The sequence below is a fragment of the Martes martes genome (assembly GCF_963455335.1).
Source record: "Martes martes genome assembly, chromosome: 15".
In the NCBI taxonomy this organism is placed as follows: Eukaryota; Metazoa; Chordata; class Mammalia; order Carnivora; family Mustelidae; genus Martes; species Martes martes.
In genome coordinates this window covers 7038296-7050770 of record NC_137903.1, presented here as the reverse complement: position 1 = coordinate 7050770, position 12475 = coordinate 7038296, and the positions used below count along the sequence as shown (strand labels likewise).

The window sequence follows — 12475 nt, the reverse complement described above, 5'->3', positions numbered from 1 at the left end:
AGACGGCACTCTTCTTATCTCACACTTGGAAAAGAGAGGCTTAATTCGGGCTGCTCTAAATGTGATTGGCTTTTAAGTTCCCGAAAGAGCCTCAACATCTCTTCATGTTCCCCCAACTCCCTGTGCAAGATATACACACACTGTGGAGACTGCCAACCAGCTATGTTCTGTCTTGCAAAGATTCTCATAGAAAGAGCTTCCTGATTTGAGAAAACAATTCATACAAATAACACAAATTACTGGGCTCTTTGTCTTCTTCTTCGGATTTCTTAAATCTATCAAAAAAGAAGGTTCTCTATTTCCATGTCACCATTATACTTTATCACCTAAACAGAGGAAGACACAAGCTGATGAAAACACCAGATTCCAGGCATCTCCCTTTCTCAGAGGCAGTACAGTAAGTGATGAAGTGCATGGGCTCTGGTCAGTGGAAACAAAATGTATCTGTAACATGAAAGTAATTTTTTAAACAATTACTCACTTCCTAGGGCTTTTGTGAGGATTAAATGATGCAATCCATGCAAGGCACTGTGTCCAGATTCTAGCATATGGTAAGCACCCAAATCAGTAGAGTTTATTTCTCTCAGAATGAAAAAGAAATACGCACAGATAGCTTCTCTCCAGTAAGGCAAGAATCAAGATTGAAATACCCTATATTGCTTAGAGAAAGATGTCATGGCAAGACATTTAATATATTTTATTTTAAAGTAGATAGTTATGTGGGCAAACTCTGGAAGCAGAGTTTAGTCCCAAAGCCCACATCTTCTTTGAGTAATCTCTACAACATACTTATTATATGGGGGCATTGCCGGCTTCTGGATTCAGTGATGTCATCCATCATTACCATGGTAACAATAAGGCCAATAACTTGAACTTAGGTCATAGCAGCTAAAAGGAAGTGTAATCAGCGTGCAAATAATTAAACTGAAATCCACAGCTACTTAAGACTCAACCAAAATTCCTGGGGATAGTTTGTAATCAGCTTAAATCAAGATAAGCTTTCTAAAAGAATAGAGAATGAAAACCTAAAACAAGGGGAAAATCTAATCATCTTATCTTTATGGTGCGTTTACTATTCTGGTGAGTCACAGAAAATTAATAATACCCCAGAGCCTAGAAACAAAGACACAGGCAAAATTCTTTCCATTTAATGGATAAAATTGTGATGATTCTCAAACCGATTTTTTCATTAAAACAAGGCAAATGCACCCTATTTCATGTTGAAAATATTGATCCCTTACATTTTTCTTTCTATAATGTTATAGATTTCAAATTTAAAGGATTTTAAAAGTAGAAGAAATCTTCCAACACGATTTTATAGATTTTTAAAAAGCCAGTATTCAGAGGGCTGATGTGATGTGACAAAGTCCCAGTACCCCTGAGGAACCCAGGAAAGATCAGGACTCCAGTATGCCGAGCCATAATTTGTCTTTTCTATGACACTAGGCTACCTTTATTGAGACTCTGACATTTTCATGTTCTGCTTCAACAGAACTTTTCTATCTAGTGAGGAGGTGGAAGATATTGAATCTCTTCCCAGCTGCCCCACATCCCAGCAAAAACAAATAGTGATGTGTGGGGGTTGACAGCATCTCAGAAGTTTCCAAAAATGCCTCTGATCTGAGGGAGGCTACAATCCTTATTTCCATCTTGCAATTATTCTCCTCTACAATCTAACTCCTGCTGAAAAAAGGAGCCCTTTTTCTCTTCCAAACTTTCTCTTCTCTCCCATTGCCTTTTCAAGCATCTTGCCCGAGAAGCTGGTTAAGAGGGCCCTGTGTGTTCAAGAGATGTAAGCAATTTTATTCCCTTCAGTCCTCTCTGCTCTTGAGCCACAGTAATGAGTGCTCCCTTGAAAAAAGAAGACCAGCGAGCGCCTGCATTCTTCGTGCTGTTTCCCACTTAGTTCTGCAAACCTCAGTTTTCTAGGCAGATCCAAAGGAGACCTTTTTGATTGCCTCTGTTCCATGCAAGATTTACTGAACGGTATAAGCATGGGTAAAAAAAGAAGAGATCTGGATCTAACCTCAGGAGGCCTGCCCTGCCCTGACCCTGGCCTGGATTCTGAATGCTTCATTTGTCATACTTATATCTATAACGGATGGCAGTATCTTTCTACCTGCAGTCACTTGTCTGTCCATCATCCCTTCTTCTCTATAATTAATCCTTCTCACAGTCACTGAAATAGTCTTTCAAGTTGGATTTTTCATGGTCTCTCTCTTCCTTGGCTCAGTAGCTACAATGTCCACTATTCAGTGTGATAGAATCCAAACTCCTCCACCTCAGTATATAACGTTCCACTCTAGCCAAGCCGACCGGTCTGGATTGCCTCTTGCTCAGCTCCCTGGCACACACTGCTTTGCTCTTGTCATCCCACGGCTACAGTGTCTTCCTGTCACACCACTTCCTGGCGCCAGCCTCACTCTTCAGTTGGGTCCCCCTGGATCCTCACCAGAAAGGAGGCGCCATAATGCTCAGAGCAAGGCAGGCAGCTGTGCCCCACCTGTCCATCCTCCACTAACCCCCAGCAGCCGACTCTTAGACCTGGACTAGCAGAGCTGCCCATGGCCCATGTCTTCCTACCCGCCATAGCAGCCCTTCCCTAAAAGTGGTCTTCTGTCTTGGTCCTTGCTGTTGGGTCCTGGCTGAGTTATCCTGCTCACAAGATTAACTCAGACTTCATTTTCCCCTGTTTCTCAACTTTAACCAACAGCCGGGGCTCCATTCTCTACAGACTGATCACCAAGACATCAAGTGCCTGCTCAGCCTGCAGACTGAGACCCAGCAAGCGCCCTTCACGGAAGTGGTTCAATGCCAAAAATAACAGCTCCCATCGGTTGTGTTTATTTACGAATTTAATATTTATTTGTAATTTTATTTATATTATTTATTTAATTTGTAGGTGTTGTTTATGTTTTATTATAACATTATGAAATGTTTTATCAACATCACATTAAACCTCATGAGAACCCTGATCATCAGAATATATGCATATTCGAATTTTTCATATGAAGAAATGAATGCTCAGAAAGGTTGAGTAACTTCTTTTTTCCATTTTTTTAATTTAAATTCAGTTAATCCACATATAACATATTATTGGTTTCAGAGGTAGAGGTCAGTGAGTCATCAGTCTTATATAATACCCGGTGTTCATTACATCACGTGCCCTCCTTAATGTCTATCACCCAGCTACCCCATCCCCCACCTCCCTCCCCTCCAGGAACCCTCAGTTTGTTTCTTATGGTTAAGAGTCTCTTATGGTTTGTCAACTGTAAGACATTGAATAACTTGGCCAAGATCATACGGCTTATGAGTTATAATGATATCTTCTTTCAAACTTGACCTTAAATCCACCTCCTTCATGAACACTTTCCAATGACTATTTGCTCCTTGGCTCCTGCTCTCAGTCTGTGCTGCTGCTTCATGGCCTCCCTGTATCACAGGCTGTAACCATCTGTGTCTCACCTTCATGATGATCCTCAAGGACAAGGATCTCTTCACAACAAAAAATGTTGACTCCTCCAAAGACAGAGAACATCGTAGGAAATGGTGTTGATTGACTCATTTGACTTTCAAGCACCCATGAGTGAATTGGGAGATTGAATGATTGCTGTTTAGAAATACAGATTAACTCCCCTGGATGGCCTCTCTGATCAGTGACTCAAGCTTCTTTACTGGATGGGCACAATAAGTCCTGAGCCTGCACTGCTTCCTATGGACAGAGGATATCCCACCAGGAAAGGCCCATGGCTTCTTGTTCATGAAGCTTCCTGAGAGCAGCAGAGCACAGCCTACAAACGGGGAATCACAAATCTTTGCAGTGGGCAGGCATACTATCACTACTTAACAGAAGAGGAGATAGAAGTTCAGAGCATTTAAGTAACTTGTTCAAAATCGTTCATTAGAAAGAGGCAGAATTAATTCTCAAACCCAAACCCCTTGTCTCCCATCCACTGCTCCCTGTTACAATACACACTTGCCTTTTCTTGCATGAAAGAACTCAGTGACGCAGACTCCAGATAGAAGAGAGAATGCAGCACAAGAAATTTCCATTTCTAAAGATAAATAGACACTAACAATTTCCAAATTCCCTAGCTAAAAATACTTTGAAACAACGGCGACTAGACCACAGCCTAATGCAGCCTTGATGGAAAGATCATATTATTCTCCAGCCCCCCAAACTCTTTTGTTCCATCAGATATACATCTCCCTTTGCCTTATTCCCTCTGGGTCACAGGAATTGCCCAGACAGTGTCTGAATGACCAAGGGCACGAGGGATCTATGATAATTCAAATACACAAACATAAGGCCTAATTTTAGACTTTCTGAGCATAGTGGACATTCTGGGGGTCTGAAGTGCTTCCGTTTCGTTTGTTTGGTCTATGGTTTCTTGTTAATTAACAGGGTTGGCTTAAAGGTCACCCAGTGCAGTCAGCCCCATCATAAGAAATGGAAGAAGGTCTGAGCAGTGAAAATCACTCAAGCTATGAATTGCATTTGGAAATTGTATCTTCACTAACAGTCAGAAGCTCTATATGTCTTGCTAGCTGAGCTTAGAAGCTCATTTGCTGTCAAGGACAAAGAAAACTTATTTCTCAGTTGCAGAAAGGGTGAGTCTCTGCTCACCTGCAAAGGGACAGGCAGGCTACTCCCACCAAAAATATCTTTCTTACCTTCACATGAGTCACTGGCATTCTATCTCTGGTCTTTGTGACCTTTGAAAAAGGTCTCTCAGTGGACCCAAGGACAGCAGTGACCTTCGTGTGTTTTCACAATGCTGCTACAACATAAGAAGCTGGAATTGTGGTGGTAGGGATGTCTCTGTTAGCAGAGAAGGACCCCATATATATACTAATCCTTCCAGGGAGGGAGCACTCAGTGAGCAGAAGTCTCCATAATGTCCACCAGCCTGGTGAGATGGGTACACTATACAGAGCCAAGGCAGGCTATGAGAAGCATCCATGGGACACACTTTGTTAAATCCTCCTACTGTGTGCCAGGAAGTGTATTGGCTTGTGTGAAAGCAAAAAGCATCAGTCACAGTCTCCATCTTCATAGATAGCACCATCTAAGGGAAAACCAGATATATACTTGAAGAACATATATTAGAATGTTCTTCAAGTATATTCCAAAAAATCTTTCGGAAGTCCAGAGGCAAGAGCAATGAATTCTGCCCACAGTTGGGTGGAGGAGTCAGAAAAGTCCTGATGGATAAGGGGTCACTAGAATTTGGTATTGAAGGATGAACATAAACTCATTCCAGGTACAGAAGAATAAGGGAAAGACAGTCCAGAGAAAACCTATAAACAAAGACAAAGAGATGCAAAAGGACCTATTTGGAGGATAATGGGTACTTTGGAACAGCTCGAGCCAACAAAAGGTTTTGAGCAGAAGGCCCTGGTTAGCTTTGTATCTTAGAAAGGGGATTCTGATGGTAGTGCCGGGATGGGATAGAAGGAGGCATCTGGGCCAAAGAGGACCATTTGGAAATTCACCTGCTTTAGTAGACCAGGTGAGAGCAGTAGAAGACCTGACTAAGACAAAGGCCATGGGTGGGGGAGAGGAGGGAACTCCTGTCTGATGTAGACACTGGATGCTTTGGATAGATTTTTTAAAATCATATTTGAAAAATGAACTAAATGAGTGTATGGTTTCCAAGCGTGCAAAACACGGCCACCTTCATGATTTGATGGCAGTCATTTCCTAAACACTTTGAAGGAGGCAGAGAAATCATCTAATGATGCTATTTCATCTTATTTTATTCTTCATTTAATCCAAGGTTTCAAGTTTATTTTCTTAAAATTGAACAAAATACTTTCTTATTTTTCTCCATTCCTGTATTAATTTTGTTCTTGTATTTTCTTTTTTTCTTCTTACTTTCTATTTTTAGGTGAAGTATAGTTGACATACAATGTTATGTTAGCTTCAGGTGCACAACATTATGACATGATGATTCTATACATCACCACAAGTGGAGCCACCATCTCTCACCATATAATGCTATTATACCACTGACTATATTCCCTATGCTGTACTTTTCATCCCTGTGCCTTAATTTACTATATCACTGAAAGTTAGTACCTATCATTTCCTTCTCCTAAGTCTCCTGTCCCCTCCCCCACCTCTCTCGCCTCTGGCAACTGCCAGTTTGTTCTCTGTATTTATGAGTCTATTTCTCTCTTTGTTGTTTGTCCATTTGTTTTATAGATGCCACATATAAGTAAAATCATATGTTTGTTTTTCTCTGTCTGACTAATTTTACTTAGCATAACAGCCTCTAGGTCCATCCATGTTGTCACAAATGGCAAGATTTCATTCTTTTTATGATGGAGTAATATTCCATTGTGTGTGTACGTGTGTGTGTATCTTCTATATCCATCAATCCACCAGTGGACACTTAGGTTGCTCCCATATAATGATATTATTTTAGAAAGAGATACTCAGAAGAAACTGAAACCAAAAAGAAGAAGGCGGGATGTTGTCCAAACCATGGGACTTTCCTCCTGGACAGTGACCCTAAGAAATACAAATAGGACCACGGATGCATGAGGACGAGGGGATGCGGAAGTGTCAGGAGAACAGAGGGACAATCACAGAGAAGGTGAGATCAACTTCCCCTGGTCTTCCTCTCAATACACAACCATGTGTTTGGGTTTATGACCTGTAAACAAGGAGAAGAAAACCTACCTTGACTCCATTGTCCTTACATGCCACCATCCCAGTCCTCCAAAACATTGTCCAAACTTGCTGTCTCCAAAGCCTCTCTTTTCATTCTCCCTTGAACCCATTCTAAAAGGGTTTTCCTCAACCCCCCTCCCCAACAATTCTCATCAAAGTCATGAAAACTTCTCTCTGTCCAGACTTAATGATCAATTCTCAGTCCTTGTCTCACCTCAACTACACTCAGCTTTGAACACAGCTGACCGCTCCCGTCCTCTGCTGCACTTTCTTCCCCAGGCCCACAGGACGCCCACTGTCTTGGTTTCCTCTTGCCTTATTGATTCCTCCTCCTCTGTCTCTCGTGGGTTCTTCTTCTACTCACAGCTCCAAGTGGGAGGGGCTCAGGGCTCCAACAGGGGTCATCTTTTCTAGTGATGCTCACTTCCTGGGTGATCTCAATCACTCACTGGGCTTTAAAGTTCTTCTGTTTGCTGAAGACTGACAAGTTCAAACCTTTCTACCTTCAGCCTCGGTCTCTCACCTGAAGTTCAGGCCCATATATTCAGCTTTCCACTCAACACCACTTCATTTTTCTAAGTAAATATCCCAAACGCAATGTATCAAAAACTAAAATTCTAATATCCACACTCCTCCAAAAACGTGTTTCACTCTCAGATATCCCTATTCTTCCAGCTGCTCAACAAGATTTCCAGGAGCCATCTTTGGCTTTTCTCGCATACTTCACACCTGATCTAGCATCTGTTTCTGTGTGTTCTACCTTCAAAATGCATCCATAATCTAACCACTGCCCACCAGTCCCCTGATATTACCCTATTCTAAGCATCCATCATTTCTTCCCCAGATGACTGCATGTTACAAGCTGAATTGCACTCCTGACACACACAAAAAAGTTAAAGTCCTAACCCCCCAGTACCTCTGAATGTGACTTTATTTGGAAATAGGGTCATTGTAGGTGTAACAAGTTAAGAAAAAGCCATTTAGGAGGGAGCTTAATTTGATAGGATTGGACAGACACACCCAGAGAGAAGGTAACATGGAGACACATAGAGAGGACAGCCATGCGAAAATGGAGGCAGAGATGGCGTCATGCAGCCACAGCCACAGACCTGGAGCTACCAGATGCTGGAAGACACACAAAGGATCCTACCCCAGTGGCTATAAACAACACGATCCAGCCAGCAGCTCGATTTTAGACCTCCAGCCTCCTGACCTGTGGGAGAAGAAAGTATCTGTTGTGTTAAGCCAGCCAGTTTGTGATATTTTGTTACAGCAGCTCTAGGAAACAAATACACTGCAACAGCCTCCTAACTGGTCTCCCTGCTTCCACTCTTATCCTAAATTTATTCCCAACAGGACAGTGCAAATAATCCTCTAAATATAAATTGTACCCTGTCATGTCCCTACTCAAAGCCCTCACCTGGCTCTCTACCTTACTCAGAAGACAATCAAAGTCCTCATAATGTAATGATCTATGAGGTTCCACACGTCCCCATTACCTATGACCTCACCTTTTACTACTGTCTCCGTCCTGTACTCCCGTCCGGCCACCTTCCTGTTCTTCAAACATGTCAGGCATTTTCACATGTTAGCGTCTGTGCTCTAGCAGTTTCCTGGAAGACGATTTCCCAGATATTCTCATCCTTCAAACCTTGGCATCAATGTCAAGGACACATTTAGTGTCTCCTTAAAATCTCCCCCACCCCCTGACACCACAACCATCCTCATTAATACTATAATCTTCCCTGCTCTCATAAATCCTAATTTCCTTCATCCTGATCTGCCTCTTCGTTTATACCATAGCCTTTACTGTCTCCTATCATACTTGATAATTTTCTTATCTACTTTATTTATCTTTATTGTCGACCTCAACCCACCAGAATGTAAGTTTCAAGAGGCAGATGTTTTTGCTGCTTTTGTTCACTGTTTTATCCTAAGCATCTCAAACAGTACATAGCACATATTGGAATTTAATAATTATTGGTTGAAGTATCAAATAAATTTTTTGCTTTATCATTTTTCCTAGAGATAGTCCTAGGTTAAACATTGACTGAAACAGTGGTGTGCATGTGTGTGAGCATGTGAGCATGTGTTGTGTGTGTGTGTGTGTGTGTGTGTGTGTGTGTGAGTGTGTTGAGGAAGGGATACAAGTTGGAATTGGGTTGAAATCCCAATCCTGCAATTTCTAATGGGAAACTAAAGTGGGGGTACATCAAATGCTTCAATTCCATCATCGTAGAACAAACCCAATTTAATATATATTCCAATATAATAAAATAATTCTTAGATCGCACATTTGGAAAGAATAAATTTGAAAATATATTCAAGTGTTCTGGTACACTAGAAAATACTCTAAGAATACTGTAATTAGTAGCATTTTGTGTGTTCTGGTTTTTTTCTTCATAGTTCTATTTTTTGTCAACATTCTCTGATTAACCTAGGAATTCAGTTCACCAGGAAGACATGGCATGGGAGAAATGGCATCTGGTTTAGCACTAGGCCCTTGTTTTGGCTTGTAGACAGCAGCATACAAAGCCCATGGCCATAAGGGAGGGCCTTGAGGTGCCTGCAGGGCAAGCTAGCTAACCAGACAATGTCATATTGGCCTGGGCTTCCTCTGGCTTTACCTCTGACATGCACAGCACAATTATCTTTATCCTTCTATTTTTTATAGCACTTTTGACTCACTGGAAGTGTACCTAAGCCAACTATCTCTCCTTGTGCTTTTTACTGAGCTCCAAATTCAGATGTTCGGTCTAAAGAAATCTTGGCTGAGGTGAAAAATTCCTTTAAACTCATGTGTTCTGAACATTAACTTGCTCAACAATATTCTTGCCAGCCAAAGGAGAAAGTCATACCGATAAGGAAGAACAGGACCAAAGAGCTCCAAACCCAGAGTTACGATTCTGCTACAGTGCTCTTCCCAACGAGTTATGAAAACCTCAAATAATTTGTCCTCTTAACTTAGGCATGTTTGATCTTATTTGTAAGTGTGGGAAGAAAGCTATGTTCATTTTGTCTAAATCTTGGGATTTCCATGCTGATGGTAAAATCCATCTTTGGATTTAGAGTCCTGGCAGATTCCACACATATGGGGTTCAGGGATATGGGTTGGGCAGGAAGTGTGCAAGAGTGTGGTATGGGCAAGCAGCTTGAGTGACCATCCAGATTTGGTCCATGATCTCTGAGCTGGATGATGTCCTGCTCTAAAAGGTAGTTCCTTCTTCTGCAAAACAGAAAAATAACACCCACCACATTACATAAGGATTAAATCATGTCATACACATAACATATTCACTATAGGGCTTTAACACATAACAGAAGCCTCCCGAATGGTAGCAATTATTATAACTGAAATAACCTTGAAGTCACATTTGTAATCACCATTCACCAAAAGAGCCATTTTAACCAGAAGAGATAAAGTAGTTGGACTTTTTTTTTTTTTTTTAAGAAATGAGTCTTAAAAGTATTAGGCCTGAAGTTTGTATAGAATTTTCACAATTAGAGGTGGACACAGCTGTGTGAGGGGATTTTGTCTTCTGCCATGCTGTGGAGCAAAGCTTGTTCCACTCCCGTTCTGCTGTGCAGGTTGAATTGACCAAAGCAATCGTTATAGAGAAGCCTAGTCCCCTGCGGGTGGGGCAGGAACTTGTGAGGAAGTATTATACACTGCTAAACCAGGCCCCAGACATGCCTCGCAGATTTTAAGGAAAGAATTCTTCTTATGTCTGTGGGGGGTTGGATTCAAATGGAAAGCCAGCAGATGTAGTTTATGGACAGAAAGAAATCCATAAGAAAATGATGTCACAAAACTTTCCCAATTGTCACACTAAGAGGTATAATCCTCATGCCATCTCATAATGATGGTGTGGTGGTCCAGGTGATGGGGTTGCTCTCTAATAACAACCGGGTTTTTAGGAGATTCATGAAGACATTTGCCCCTGGTCCTAAGGGCTCTGTTGCAAATAAGTTCTACATTCATATCTCCAGATACCAAGATGAGGTCTTCGGTGGCTTTGTCACTGAGCCTCAGGAGAAATGTGAGGAAGAGGGAGAGAAACCTGAAGAAAGACAGAAGACACCTGCGGTGATACTTGATGATTCTGGAACTTTCTATGATCAGACTGTCAGCAATGACTTGGAAGAACATTTAGAGGAACCTGTTGCTGGACCAGAACCAGAGCAAGAACCTATCTTTGAAATCCAACAAGAAAATCTGAGCCAGTATTAGCAGAAACTACGCCTGAGGATATGCAGAAGAGTTCTTCCCCAGCACCTATGAACATAGATCAGACCATACAGGAAGACTTAAGGACATTTTCTTGGGAATTGGTGACCTTCCATCCAATGGAGCTATTCCAGTTACTGGGATACCACCTCGTGTTGTTCAACTACCAGCTTCATAGTCTTGAATGGAGTCTAAGTCTGAATCTCAAATTCCACTGCTGAGGCCTCAGAAGGATCAAAGAATGTGAGAACAACAAATTAATATTCCTCCCCAGAGGGGCCCTAGACCCATCCATGAGGCTGGTAAGCAAGGTGATGCTGAACACCAAAGAACAGTGAAACACCCTGATAGTCACCAACCTACCCTGTGAGGTGGACAAATTGAAATTTCAAGATTATTTTTTCAAAGTTATAGGAATGTGGTAGAACTCTGCATTAACAGTGGCAGGAAATTACTCAGTCTGGGGTTTGTTGTATTTGATGATTATAAGCCCCTTAACCATAGGTCCATCACATTCAAAGGTAAGTTCCATCTGAATATGGAAGAGAAGTCCCAGGAAGGAGACCGTCAAGACAACTGCCAGTGAGGACCTAGAGGCCCGGAGGTTGGCTGGATGGTGGACTGAGCAGCCCTCTCCACGGAGGCACGGTGCAGAAACCAGGATTTGGAGTGGGAAGGGCAATTATTCCAAGGCAGTGAATTGATCCTCACTGGTCTTCAGGCAGCAGTACAACTCTTCCAGCTTCTGCAGAATGGTGAATTTCTTACACCAACGTTTGGTGTCCTAGATTATGACCCTGGTCTACAGTAAACTGCTTAAGATTGCACAATTTTACTTTCGGTGTTAATGATGTATGCTCCCTCTCTCTCCCTTCCTTCTCCTCATCTTTTAGCCCTTCACTTCCAATTTTGTGCAATGATATTTGAGGAAAGACAGATTTTTAAATATTGAAGGACTGAATTTCCTTGTTTCACTTTAGCATATTCAGACTGGAGGGGTTTTTTGGTTTGTTTGTTTTGTTTTGTTTTGTTTTAACAGCCATTTCCCAAAGAAATGTGTCTTGCTTTTTACTTACATTTGGTATGCTTCATTCACTTGAATATTTCTATTTTCTATGTATTTCAAAAGTCTGTGAGAAACACAAGATTTGATAAACATATTTACAGCAGGAAAGAAAAGAATTTTCACAAGTAGAAAGAAAGAATAATGGCCCTTTATGTGGGAGAATGATCAAGAACAACGCTGAGAAGGTAAAAAGGAGCATCGGGTCTTTTGGAACGAAAAGTACAAAAATCAAATGATTTGGTGGCAAATGATAGAATTATTAGAAAATAATCAGATAGGGAGGTAGATATGTGTTACTATTGTCCATCCAGCTGCCAACCGCACCCCTTAGTCAAGTAAAAGAACCCTCCTTGTTTGTGAAAATTCCATCTCATGCTACTCAGGAAGGAATGACGCCTCCCTCCAATTACACGGGAATTACCAAGTACAAAAATGAGCAATCAACTATTACAAAACACCTGAAGAAACTAAAACCATTGAAGAGGCAAAAATGTTCCTCAGA

At 41.5% G+C, this 12475-nt stretch overlaps 1 pseudogene across 1 annotated transcript; it reads left to right on the top strand.

Moving 5' to 3' along the window:
• Positions 1-6542: 6542 nt before the first annotated feature.
• Positions 6543-11606, top strand: LOC308355603 (ras GTPase-activating protein-binding protein 1-like; annotated as a pseudogene). The gene is made up of 2 exons: positions 6543-6602; positions 10268-11606. The product of its transcript is annotated as a ras GTPase-activating protein-binding protein 1-like (transcript).
• The last annotated feature ends 869 nt before the right edge of the window (positions 11607-12475 follow it).